Source organism: Malaclemys terrapin, chromosome 4, assembly GCF_027887155.1.
Source record: "Malaclemys terrapin pileata isolate rMalTer1 chromosome 4, rMalTer1.hap1, whole genome shotgun sequence".
NCBI classification, from domain to species: Eukaryota; Metazoa; Chordata; order Testudines; family Emydidae; genus Malaclemys; species Malaclemys terrapin.
Window position 1 is genome coordinate 35,474,973 of NC_071508.1, and position 11,619 is coordinate 35,486,591.

Consider the following 11,619-nt stretch of genomic DNA (forward strand, 5'->3'; position numbering starts at 1 on the left):
AAGAAGTATTTTTAATATATTTTTTTAATTATAAATTGCGAGTTAGTTTTTCTGATGAAATTTTGCAGTAAAATATTTGAAATATTTTCCAAGTTTTTAATTAATATCTCAAAAACACTTTAATATAGATATATCAATGAAATTTGGTATGTGCCATAGCGTTAGTATGTGCTATCGCTGTTCTACAACATTAATTGTTGGGAAGTAACGAGGCTACACATTACAAGGTTGAAAATAAACTTTAACAGGAAAGTGGATTTAAATTGCAAGCACCGTCCTTTTAGTAAAGAGAGCAAATTTTCGGAAATATGTTTTTGCTTCATCAGCCTGAATAGATTATACAAGATACAGCAAATAACAGGTTCTATCTTGTATAATGTTTCCAGCCTGATGAAGGAAAAACATATTTCTGAAAATGTGCTCTCTTTACTAAAAGGACTGTGCTTGCAATTTGAATCCGCTTTCCTGTTAAAGTTTATTTCCAACGTTCTATCATACAAAATCATTCAAATAAAATAATTTAAACTACAGACGTCGAAAACGGGGGGGTGGGGGGGACTGGGCCAATTTTATTTAATATTTTTTAAATCTTCGACTATTTTGCAGATACGACCCTGGAATATGATTTAATGCTAAAACATGCATTAAAACGGTACTCTTAATTTATTTTGTATAATTAACTGTTTCCGAGAAAATTGTTTAAAAATTTTAATCTGCTTACATGCTTAGAATGATACAAACAATTTTACTTATTACTTATTTTTCAACTTTGGAACTATACATTTTAAACGTAATAATAAATAATAACCAAAAATTATTAACTTATTATGGAACATAATATTACCGCTTGTAGCTGGGCCAGTCGACGCCTATGGTTTAAATAATTTTGGATAATGTAATATGGTAGCACATACTAACGCTAAGACCCAGACATAATTTCATTAGAATCATAGAATCATAGAATCATAGAATATCAGAGTTGGAAGGGACCTCAAGAGGTCATCTAGTCCAACCCCCTGCTCAAAGCAGGACCAATTCCCAGCTAAATCATCCCAGCCAGGGCTTTGTCAAGCCGGGCCTTAAAAACCTCCAAGGAAGGAGACTCCACCACCTCCCTAGGTAACGCATTCCAGTGTTTCACCACCCTCCTAGTGAAATAGTTTTTCCTGATATCCAACCTGGACCTCCCCCACCGCAACTTGAGACCATTGCTCCTTGTTCTGTCATCTGCCACCACTGAGAACAGCCGAGCTCCATCCTCTTTGGAACCCCCCTTCAGGTAGTTGAAGGCTGCTATCAAATCCCCCCTCATTCTTCTCTTCTGGAGACTAAACAATCCCAGTTCTCTCAGCCTCTCCTCATAAGTCATGTGCTCCAGACCCCTAATCATTTTTGTTGCCCTCCGCTGGACTCTTTCCAATTTTTCCACATCCTTCTTGTAGTGTGGGGCCCAAAACTGGACACAGTATTCCAGATGAGGCCTCACCAATGTCGAATAAAGGGGAACGATCACGTTCCTCGATCTGCTGGCAATGCCCCTACTTATACAGCCCAAAATGCCGTTAGCCTTCTTGGCAACAAGGGCACACTGTTGACTCATATCCAGCTTCTCGTCCACTGTGACCCCTAGGTCCTTTTCAGCAGAACTGCTACCTAGCCATTCGGTCCCTAGTCTGTAGCAGTGCATGGGATTCTTCCGTCCTAAGTGCAGGACTCTGCACTTGTCCTTGTTGAACCTCATCAGGTTTTTTTCTGCCCAATCCTCTAATTTGTCTAGGTCTCTCTGTATCCGATCCCTACCCTCTAGTGTATCTACCACGCCTCCTAGTTTAGTGTCATCTGCAAACTTGCTGAGAGTGCAGTCCACACCATCCTCCAGATCATTAATAAAGATATTAAACAAAACCGGCCCCAGGACCGACCCTTGGGGCACTCCACTTGAAACCGGCTGCCAACTAGACATGGAGCCATTGATCACTACCCGTTGAGCCCGACGATCTAGCCAGCTTTCTATCCACCTTACAGTCAATTCATCCAGCCCATACTTCTTTAACTTGGTGGCAAGAATACTGTGGGAGACAGTATCAAAAGCTTTGCTAAAGTCAAGAAATAACACATCCACTGCTTTCCCCTCATCCACAGAGCCAGTTATCTCATCATAGAAGGCAATTAGGTTAGTCAGGCACGACTTCCCCTTCGTGAATCCATGCTGACTGTTCCTGATCACTTTCCTTTCCTCTAAATGTTTCATAATTGATTCCTTGAGGACCTGCTCCATAATTTTTCCAGGGACTGAGGTGAGGCTGACTGGCCTGTAGTTCCCCGGATCCTCCTTCTTCCCTTTTTTATTACTTTATATTAAAGCGTTTAAAATTATAAACAACGCTACCAAAAGACTGTTGAACAGATGACATATAAAATAAGTCCACCAGAGTGATACGGGAGCATGTACAAATGAACAAATGTACCGGTAACGGGAGCCCGTGTGAGAAATGAACTTAAGTGGTTAATATTTCTTGCGATATCTTAATATATCAATAAACAAAAATCATTATTTTTTTTGCAATATACCTGTTTGTGATATCTTAAATGTTGCGTCTTGTGTCACATTTTTCCGTAATCGAAGCACTCAGCGCGTCTCGTTGATCAACCCTTACAAAAGAAGTATCAACACATATTAACTATCTAACTAATCTATGTGAGTACGTACTCGCCTAACCTTGGCACAAGGGTGGGAGCAGTCTGCAGTGTTGCCGGATGTCTGATAATTATCTGATTCTTTAATAAAACATATCTCCAAAAAACTTTGTAATTTTGTATCTGTATATTAAATCTTGATTTTGGCCAAAGTGAGAATAACTGACATATTACGTAAAGTGGTAAAGTAGATGTTAATATCAATCTGAAACTTTTTGTCACCTTTAGGACTTTCTTGCTAAATATCATTCATTTTGGATTGAAAATGATAAAAAAAAAAAAAAAAAAAAACTGGAGCAGTGGAGCAGTCAAGATTTTCTGTGCTCTGGCTCCGCTCCAGACAAAAACCTGCAGCTCCACACTCCAGCTCTGGGCTCCGCTCCAAAGGCCTGATAAAAGTAGAACAGGTTTAGAATACTCTCTGAAATGTGGCATGCTGGCTGACACCCCAAACTTTTATAGCCAGAAAAGTATTTTTTTAAAAGCTATAAAGATGCCTGAAAATGTCTAAGGATTAGTTTCTTCCATCTATAACTCTAATAACTGATACAAAGCTATGACATTAAATGTACATATAGCATTTTATATTTTTACACCAAAAACGTCATCAAGATGCATGAGTATATTTTCTTACAACACAAATGAAAACCCAGGATCTGACTAAGTCAGGGCATGGTGGTGGTGGCAACAGAAGTATTACTCCCCACCAAAGCATACCAATTTCCCTAGGCTACAGAGATCTAAAAAACAATTAACAATGCTTTAGCATGTTGGTATACATGTATTGTTTTTTTAAATCTGTAATAGGAAGCCAGCTGCAGGGAACTGGGGGAAGTTCCAGGTGAACATCTACAGTGAAGCAGAAAAAGACAGTAGCTATGGGAATAATATTGTTTTGTTTTGTTCTTTTTTCAATGTGAAAAGAAATTCATTCTTTCTGTGATTCTCTAGCTCTGTCATATGACATGGTGTCATTGACTATCCAATCAAAGCCTACCTTTATGGACTATGTAAAGGTGTTTCTTGTTAGTGAGGTGTATTTTCTTGCCTTGTATCAATTTTCAGCTCCCAGCTATTTCAGTGCTAAAGCTAGCTTAAAAACCCTCTCAATGCATTTTTAAATATTGGGATGTAAAAGATCGGCAGTGTTTGCCTGAGAACCCTGTCTTTTAACAGGAGTTGATCCTAGTAAAAGATTTTAAGTACTGACTCAGTGTTGCAAGTATCTGGCTAATAATAATACTGTTCTCTTCCATCACCATATATATTTTTACAAGTGTCCTCACCCTTCCAATATTGCACCAACTAGACTGCCTTATTGCCCACTTCCTTTTTGTGGTCATATGAATCCAAAGTCCCTCTTACTCTTTCCTCCCTTTCTGGACCCCCTAGGTATCACTTATTGACTGGTGTGCATTTTTGGCATCATTCAGACATTTTGAAAGATGCTATCTTTTTATTCTATTTAATTAAACCTTACAAGAATCATTACAAATATATTTTATGCATTTTCCTCTTCAGAGGGAAATAGTCTAATGCATTTAGCAGACATTCTAAACAAAATTTAATTGTGCAAAGCTGCTAGTATGCATCTAAATACGTTAAATAAATGCAACAAGGCAGAACGCTGGAATTAAATAAAGGCAATAAGACACAAAGTATTAGAATAAGAAAATAACTTCTATATTTCGCTTACATATGTCTGGGAGGGGGTTACTGTTCCACATACTTTGAGAAATATTTTTATCAAAATTTGTCCCACTGTACTGCTTATATACATGTGCTGTCATAAAATGTCCGTGACCTATGCTGCTCACTGGTGTCAGGACCTAAATAGCTGCCCTTTCTGATAACTGAAATGATGATAAACTCAGTACAGTGTACTTGGGGTTGTGCTTTTTCAAGTTAAATCACTATAAGACTTTAAGCAAAATTCCTCTGATTTTTTTTATTGCATCTTTAAAAGTGATAAGCAATTAGGGCCTGAGTTTCAGAAGTGCTAAGCGCCAGCATCTCCAGTTGATGTCAATAGAAGTTACGGCTGCTCAGTGTCAGTGAAAACCAGACCCTTATTCACAAACCCAAAAGCATATAATCTTTGCAGAGACCACAACTTGCATGAATGCCTAATACAACATGTGAATGTCCAAATAACCACTGTACTGCAAGTCAGAAAATGAACTGGTTGCACTTAGAACAGGTTGTACAATTTGACTGTGATACTGAAAGTGCATTTTTCTGAGCTAAATACATTTTTGTTCAGGGGAACTTACAATGAACTGCAAATGTAGCAAAATCCATATACTTCATATAGAAGCCCCATTCAAAGTGCCATGTTCAGGAAAAAAATTAAAAATCTATTTTCCATTTTTTTCTAGGCAAGAACAGGCTGAGTCAAATAATTTACCTGTCTACCTGCTGTGTCAAGCACTGAAGGATCCAAACTGTAAGTTAAAGAAACTGAAGTAAGAAACTTTCTCCTTTCCCTGTTTTAAAATCTGCTTTTTACTTATATTTTCCCAGAAATTAAGTAACCGTGTAGATGCTAATTAGTCAGTGAGTTGGGGCTACCAGGGAAGGTCACTTGTTAGAACAGCCATAACATATGATCTCTCTGTGCTCCATTCTTCTGCAGGTTAGAGAAGTGCAATCTCACAGTTGCTTATTATAGGGTTCTGTCTTCTGCTCTCAGCATTAATCAGACCCTGAGAGAGCTGGACCTGAGCTATAATGACCAGGGAAAACAAGGAGTGCTAGACCTATGTAAGGGACTAAAACATCCAAACTGCAAACACTCAGGTAAGTAGCCACAAGTATGTACATAGCCCACCAGGGTGTGTGGCTAGCTGACTTTAGGTGTATGAGAAGACTGAAAACCAAGTGTGTCTCTAGCACTTAAAATGTCAATAGTTCATATTGTGTGTGTATCCTGGAAGGTTTATAACATTTTAGATAAGAGTGGGTTTAAACAAGAGCACTATATCAGAACCCCTCTGAACTCAGGGGAAAACACTTACAACTTTTTAATAAAGAAAATCACACAATGCATTTTCCAAGAAAAATTGGAACATCATATTACTCTTTTCAATAATAGCCTACTTTAAGTACTTGTTATTTTAAAAGTTATTTTACATTAATTTTCATTTAAAACAAATAAAGTACTGTTGACGTCACTAGGCCTCACCCTAGGTAACTCGGGAGGGTGGAAGGCCACTAAGTGTCAGTGAAGCCTTCCTGCACTAGGCCTAAGTGAACCAAACTCTATCCTTCCATTTTTAAACTCTAATCAACCTCAAAAGCCAGGTGCAATTGGAATATGTAAGCAACCAGTTATCTGTGTGCAACCCCCTGCTCAAGCGGTAATAATGAGGCCTGCATGTTTCTGGCTGAAGGGAAAAAGGACAAGATAACGGTTTAAAGAAGTTACTAACAAGCTAGGCTTATAGCTGCCAAGAATGACTTAACTGCTTAAATGTAATCGTTATTTGCTTAGTAACTATTACCAGGGACGGGAGGGGTAAAGGGAGGAATGGGGGGGGAGAAAGGGAGGGCTAGAGGGGAAAGGGGGGGGGGTGAGGCTTAACTGCAAAATGTATAAAAGAAAAACTGTTCCTGTTAGTGTGCTTGATCTGAGACGTGCCTGTCTCCTAGCACCGCTTTGGGATCCCAAATAAACTTTGTTTGCTTCTCCCCCTGGTGTGTATATTGGCGCGAAGCACACTGGGCAACGAATCCCGCTGTTACTTTGCCTCGGGCACTGTGTGCTGGCAACAGTTTTGGCGCCCAACGTGGGGCTCGAGGCTGAAATTTAGCCTTGCCCAGACCCCTCTCGGAGGTTGACAGATTGCGGCGACGACCGACGCCCAGCGCGCACCGGTGACTTTATCGGGGGCCTCGGCGGAGACGTGGTTTGGTCGACCCCGGAGGGCACAACGGTGCAACGCGCTCGAGTAGTGGAGAAGCAGCTGCGGGCGACGGTGGGGAACTGGTCCCATGGATAGGGCGACGGTGCAGAACCGGACCCTTGGATAAGGTAGGAACAGTCCAGTGGGGACTTGATCTGTCTTGACCTGGGGACGCCCAGTGTCTACCTGTTATGACCTGGGGATGCCCAGTGTCTCCCTACGGGGCAGGGACAGAGTACTGCAGGCAGGGCAAGGTGTACACCCTTGGAATGCATTCTGGTGAACTGGAAAGTGTTTGGCGCAAATCCAATAACTAAAAGTAAACTGAAAAGGTTCTGTACAGTAGACTGGCCTCAATATCAGCTAGAGGACCAGGAAAGGTGGCCACCGGAAGGATCACTTAATTATAATACGATCCTTCAGTTACTTCTGTTTTGTCAGCAAACGGGTAAATGGAATGAACATATGTATGTACATTTGTTTATGTTGCTAAGAGATAGGTTAGATATTTTGCAAAAGTGTAATTTGACTCCGACAGGTTCGGTAGTAGCTACTGTTAGTCCCCAGAACCCCCCCACAGCTGTAATGGCAGGTCCAGTGTCCCCTTCGGCTATCACACCCCCACCATATAAAGACAAGGTGTCTCAGGTCCCAGAGATTGCCCCCTCGGTGGAATTTTATCCGTTGATCACTGAGACCGTGGTGTCCAGACATGGCTCAGATAGGAATTAGGCCACTACTATGCAGGTTTACACCCATGTGCCTTTTAACCCGGTGGACCTAGCAGCCTTTAAGGCACAGGCAGGGGAATTCTCTACGAACCCAAGCAAGTCTATCTCGGTCTTTGAAGGGTGCCTGGCTAGCTGTAAGCCTGACTGTGATGATTTTAATGTCCTTATGCGGACCCTGCTGTCTGAGGTGGAGAGTAATCAGGTTGTGTCTAAAGAAAAGGAAAAGAGGCAAGCGAAAATGATGGTCACACAGCAGTACAGGCCGGTGGCAGGGGAAAATTCCAGGAAGGTGGAAGGGGCTGGGGAATAAGAGGACGTGGGCGCCCTGGCTCACAGGAAAGGTGTCTGGGTCGCAACCAGTGTGCCATATGCCGGAAGGAGGGACATTGGAAAAATGAGTGCCCCGAAAGGGAAGGTACCCCTATGATGGCAGCGGAGGATCAAGAATAGGGGTGTCAGGGGAGACGGATTATCCTGCCCCCGGAACCCTGAGTAAAAATGCGGGTGGGAGATTCGGACATAGACTTTTTAATAGACTCTGGAGCTGCACGAACTGCCGTAAACCAACTCCTGCAGCTGCCTGTGTCAGAGTCCCTCATTGTGGTGGGTGCCACAGGGAAAGGAACCAAATGCCCAGTATATGCCCCAGCGGAATGTGCTTTGGGAAACAGAACTCTATCTCACAAACTGGTTTACCTCCCTGATTGTCCAACGCCTCTACTGGGACGGGACCTGCTTTGTCGCTTAGGAGCCACCCTGCATTTCACCCAAGATGAAATAACCCCCACCTTATCCCCAGAGAATGCCTGGATAATGACCCTTGAGCCCTCAGCCATGCAAGCCCCAGAATGGAGCCAGTGGGAAGACAAAAGGAGGGTTAAAAAGCAGCTTTGCTGGACAGTGTTGGCCCAGGGATTTAAAAATTACCCCACTCTGTTTGGCCAGGCCCTGGCCAGAGACTTGGAGGAGTGGGACAATGAGGACAGGGTCCTCCTCCTGCAATATGTGGATGACTTGTTAATTGCCGCTGTGGGTCTCACCCCTTGCCTTAAAGCCACTGTAAGCCTCCTGAACTTTGTTGGACTCCTCAAAAGTGGGTGTGCTCGTCCTGGTTTGTTGCTCCAAAGCTCTGTATAGAAGTTATTTTACTGGAAGGGTGTATAATGGCAATGTGTATGTGTTCATTGTTGGGAAAAGGTGTATGAGTGAAGAGTGGAAGTTTCCTTTGTAAGTTAAAAGAAGCCAAGAAGGAGAGCAGGAAAAAGAACAGAACGAGTTAACTGAGGAAAAAAAATATAGCTAGCAAGCTCAGTCCAAAGATAAGATGCTGGCACCATCCAGGGACATTGTTCACAGCTAAGACTTGGCTGACAACCAAGAAAAGGGGGGCCTGAATATGCCCAAGCAACTATGAGATCTGCAAAACACTGCCAGGCATTAATGAAATGTGTAAGGTTTCTTTTCTCACAGATAAAAGAAGTGCTAACCAAAAACCCTAGCAGCCCTGCCATTCATTGAAATAAGGAGACTGAGTCTACGTAAGGTCCATCAACGAAATACTGCTTTGGCTCCACACTGGAAAGGCCCTTTCCAAGTCCTGTTAACCACCAACACCGCTGTGAAGTACCGAGGACTGCCCACCTGGACCCAGGCTTCTCACTGTAAAAAGACCCCTCCACCTCGGGAGGACTCTCCGACTGATGATAAGCCTATTTAAAGACAGGGTGATGTGCTAGTAACCTCTCCCCTGTATGATGCTGAACCACACTGTTTCAGGAAAAGAGAAGAAGGAACACTTGCTTCATTGAAACCACAAAGTCCAGGAATTCCTGACTACAAAAGACATTAAGAACTGACCCTGGTGAAGAAACAAAGAATTATACACTGGCAGGGAGGCTCTTAGACCCCTGGCCTCCAAGGTACAGGCTGAATGTCTAGTCTGCCAAAAGAACAACCCTTGACCAAAAGTGTCAGTGCCACCAGCCACTCTGGAACCTACCCCAGGCCCAGGACTGGTTTGGCAAATAGACTTTACTGAGTTCCCCCGGACCCAAGGATTCAAATACCTTTTCGTCTTGGTGGATTGATTCAGCGGATGGCCTGATGCCTTACCCCTTGTTTTGCTCCGCATTCGCGCTCTCCCAAAGGGGAGGTTAGGGCTCAGTTCCTTCGAGATTATGTTTGGAAGGGCATGGCCTATGAACGGTACACCGGTTCTGGCAGGGGAGTGGGAAATGGGGTGTGGCTTTTTATCTCAGTACATGTGCTCTCTGTCCGCTGTTCTCTGTTCTCTCCACAGGTATACCAGAGATTTGCAGCCTCTCCCGCTGGATGCCCCTGTCCACTTCTTGCAGCCAGGCAATTCCGTTCTCGTTCGGACCTGGAAGGACAAGCCTCTCCAAGAGAAGTGGAAGGGATCCCACACCGTCCTGCTGGTCTCCCACACAGCAGCAAAGGTCGAGGGACACAAGAACTGGATTCATCACTCCCATCTGAAGGCAGTGCCCGCTCCTGAACGGTGGACTGTCCAGCCTACGGAAAAAGACGACCAGCGACGACCTGAGACTTAAACTGTTATTCAAAAGACAATAAGGCCTGCTGGGAATGCCCTGTGGTCTCTTTGGACAGTCGCAGCTCACTCCCCGTGAAAACTCTAAGCGTTGGTTGTGTTTACTCTCACAGGGCCGGCCTAACCTGGTGGCCTGGTCCTTTTGTTTTTAATCTGCCTACTATTGGTAATTGATATTTTGTGGGTATTTGGGGAATTGTAATTGTTAGGCCCTAGGGTCACCTGCCCAGCATGAGTTCAGGTCCAGGGTCTGCCACAGTGGTACTCTTTGCCATAGGGACACTCCTTTCGTTACCTCCCGTTTCCCCCAGGCACATGTGGGATGGAAAGGGATCCCTACTAACTTGGAAACAAACACATATGAGTCCTTGAAAGTTTGCTTTGCCCAAGAGTTTAACCTCTCTAACTGCTGGGTATGCTCCCAAATCCTGCACCACGCAGCAGGGTTCCCCTGGAGGGAGGTCCCCCAAAATTGGTCAGATATCTGTTGGGGATGGTTCAGTAGGGGAAGAAATACCTCGGGTACCCCCTTGTCGCAAAACTGTACCGTTGAATACCAGTATGCATTAAGGGACAACCCCTGGCCGCCCCAGGCAGCGTAAATCTTTGTATGCCACCTCAGAGCCCATTAAGGATGGAGACAGGTTGGGTATAATCCTCCTCCCATCCCATGGGGTGGGACGGCTAACCCAATTTTATCGCAGGCTCTCTGTGTTTCTCACCACGTTCGCCAATGAAACCTTGGCCATAGAGAAGAGCCTTAACTCAAAGCTATACCAGCTCCGGTTGCTGTCCCTGCAAAACAGACAGGCCTTAGATTATGTTTTAGCCTCCCAGGGCGGGGTGTGTGCCCTTATTGGGAATGAATGTTGTACCTAGGTCCCGGAAAACTCACAGGACATTAACAAGCACGTCCTGTCAGCCGAACAGGCTTTTGAACAGTGGGAGGCCCAGGAAAGGGAACCCACAGGTTTCGATTCCCTTTGAAGTTGGTTGCCCGACCTAGGAGGACTAGGGGGTGGCCTTGTGCGTCTCCTCCTCACAGGTGTGCTACTGTGCCTGGTCACCCTCCTCCTGATTGCTTGTTTTAAGATGCTCCTCCGTAAGCTTTGTGCCCCCCGTTCCTCAAAAATCCAGGCATACCATCTCATTGAAAACCCCAGCTTCATAGCACTTAATCATATCTTGTCCACAGAATATGAGAAAACTCAGCCAAAGGCTTGTTGAGTATTCTCAAAGGAGGGAGTTGTTGACGTCACTAGGCCTCACCCTAGGTAACTCGGGAGGGTGCAAGGCCACTAAGTGTCAATGAAGCCTTCCTGCACTAGGCCTAAGTGAACCAAACTCTATCCTTCCATGTTTAAACTCTAATCAACCTCAAAAGCCAGGTGCAATTGGAATATGTAAGCAACCAGTTATCTGTGTGCAACCCCCTGCTCAAGCGGTAATAATGAGGCCTGCATGTTTCTGGCTGAAGGGAAAAAGGACAAGATAACGGTTTAAAGAAGTTACTAACAAGCTAGGCTTATAGCTGCCAAGAATGACTTAACTGCTTAAATGTAATCGTTATTTGCTTAGTAACTATTACCAGGGACGGGAGGGGTAAAGGGAGGAATGGGGGGGGGGGAGAAAGGGAGGGCTAGAGGGGAAAGGGGGGGGGGGTGAGGCTTAACTGCAAAATGTATAAAAGAAAAACTGTTCCTGTTAGTGTGCTTGA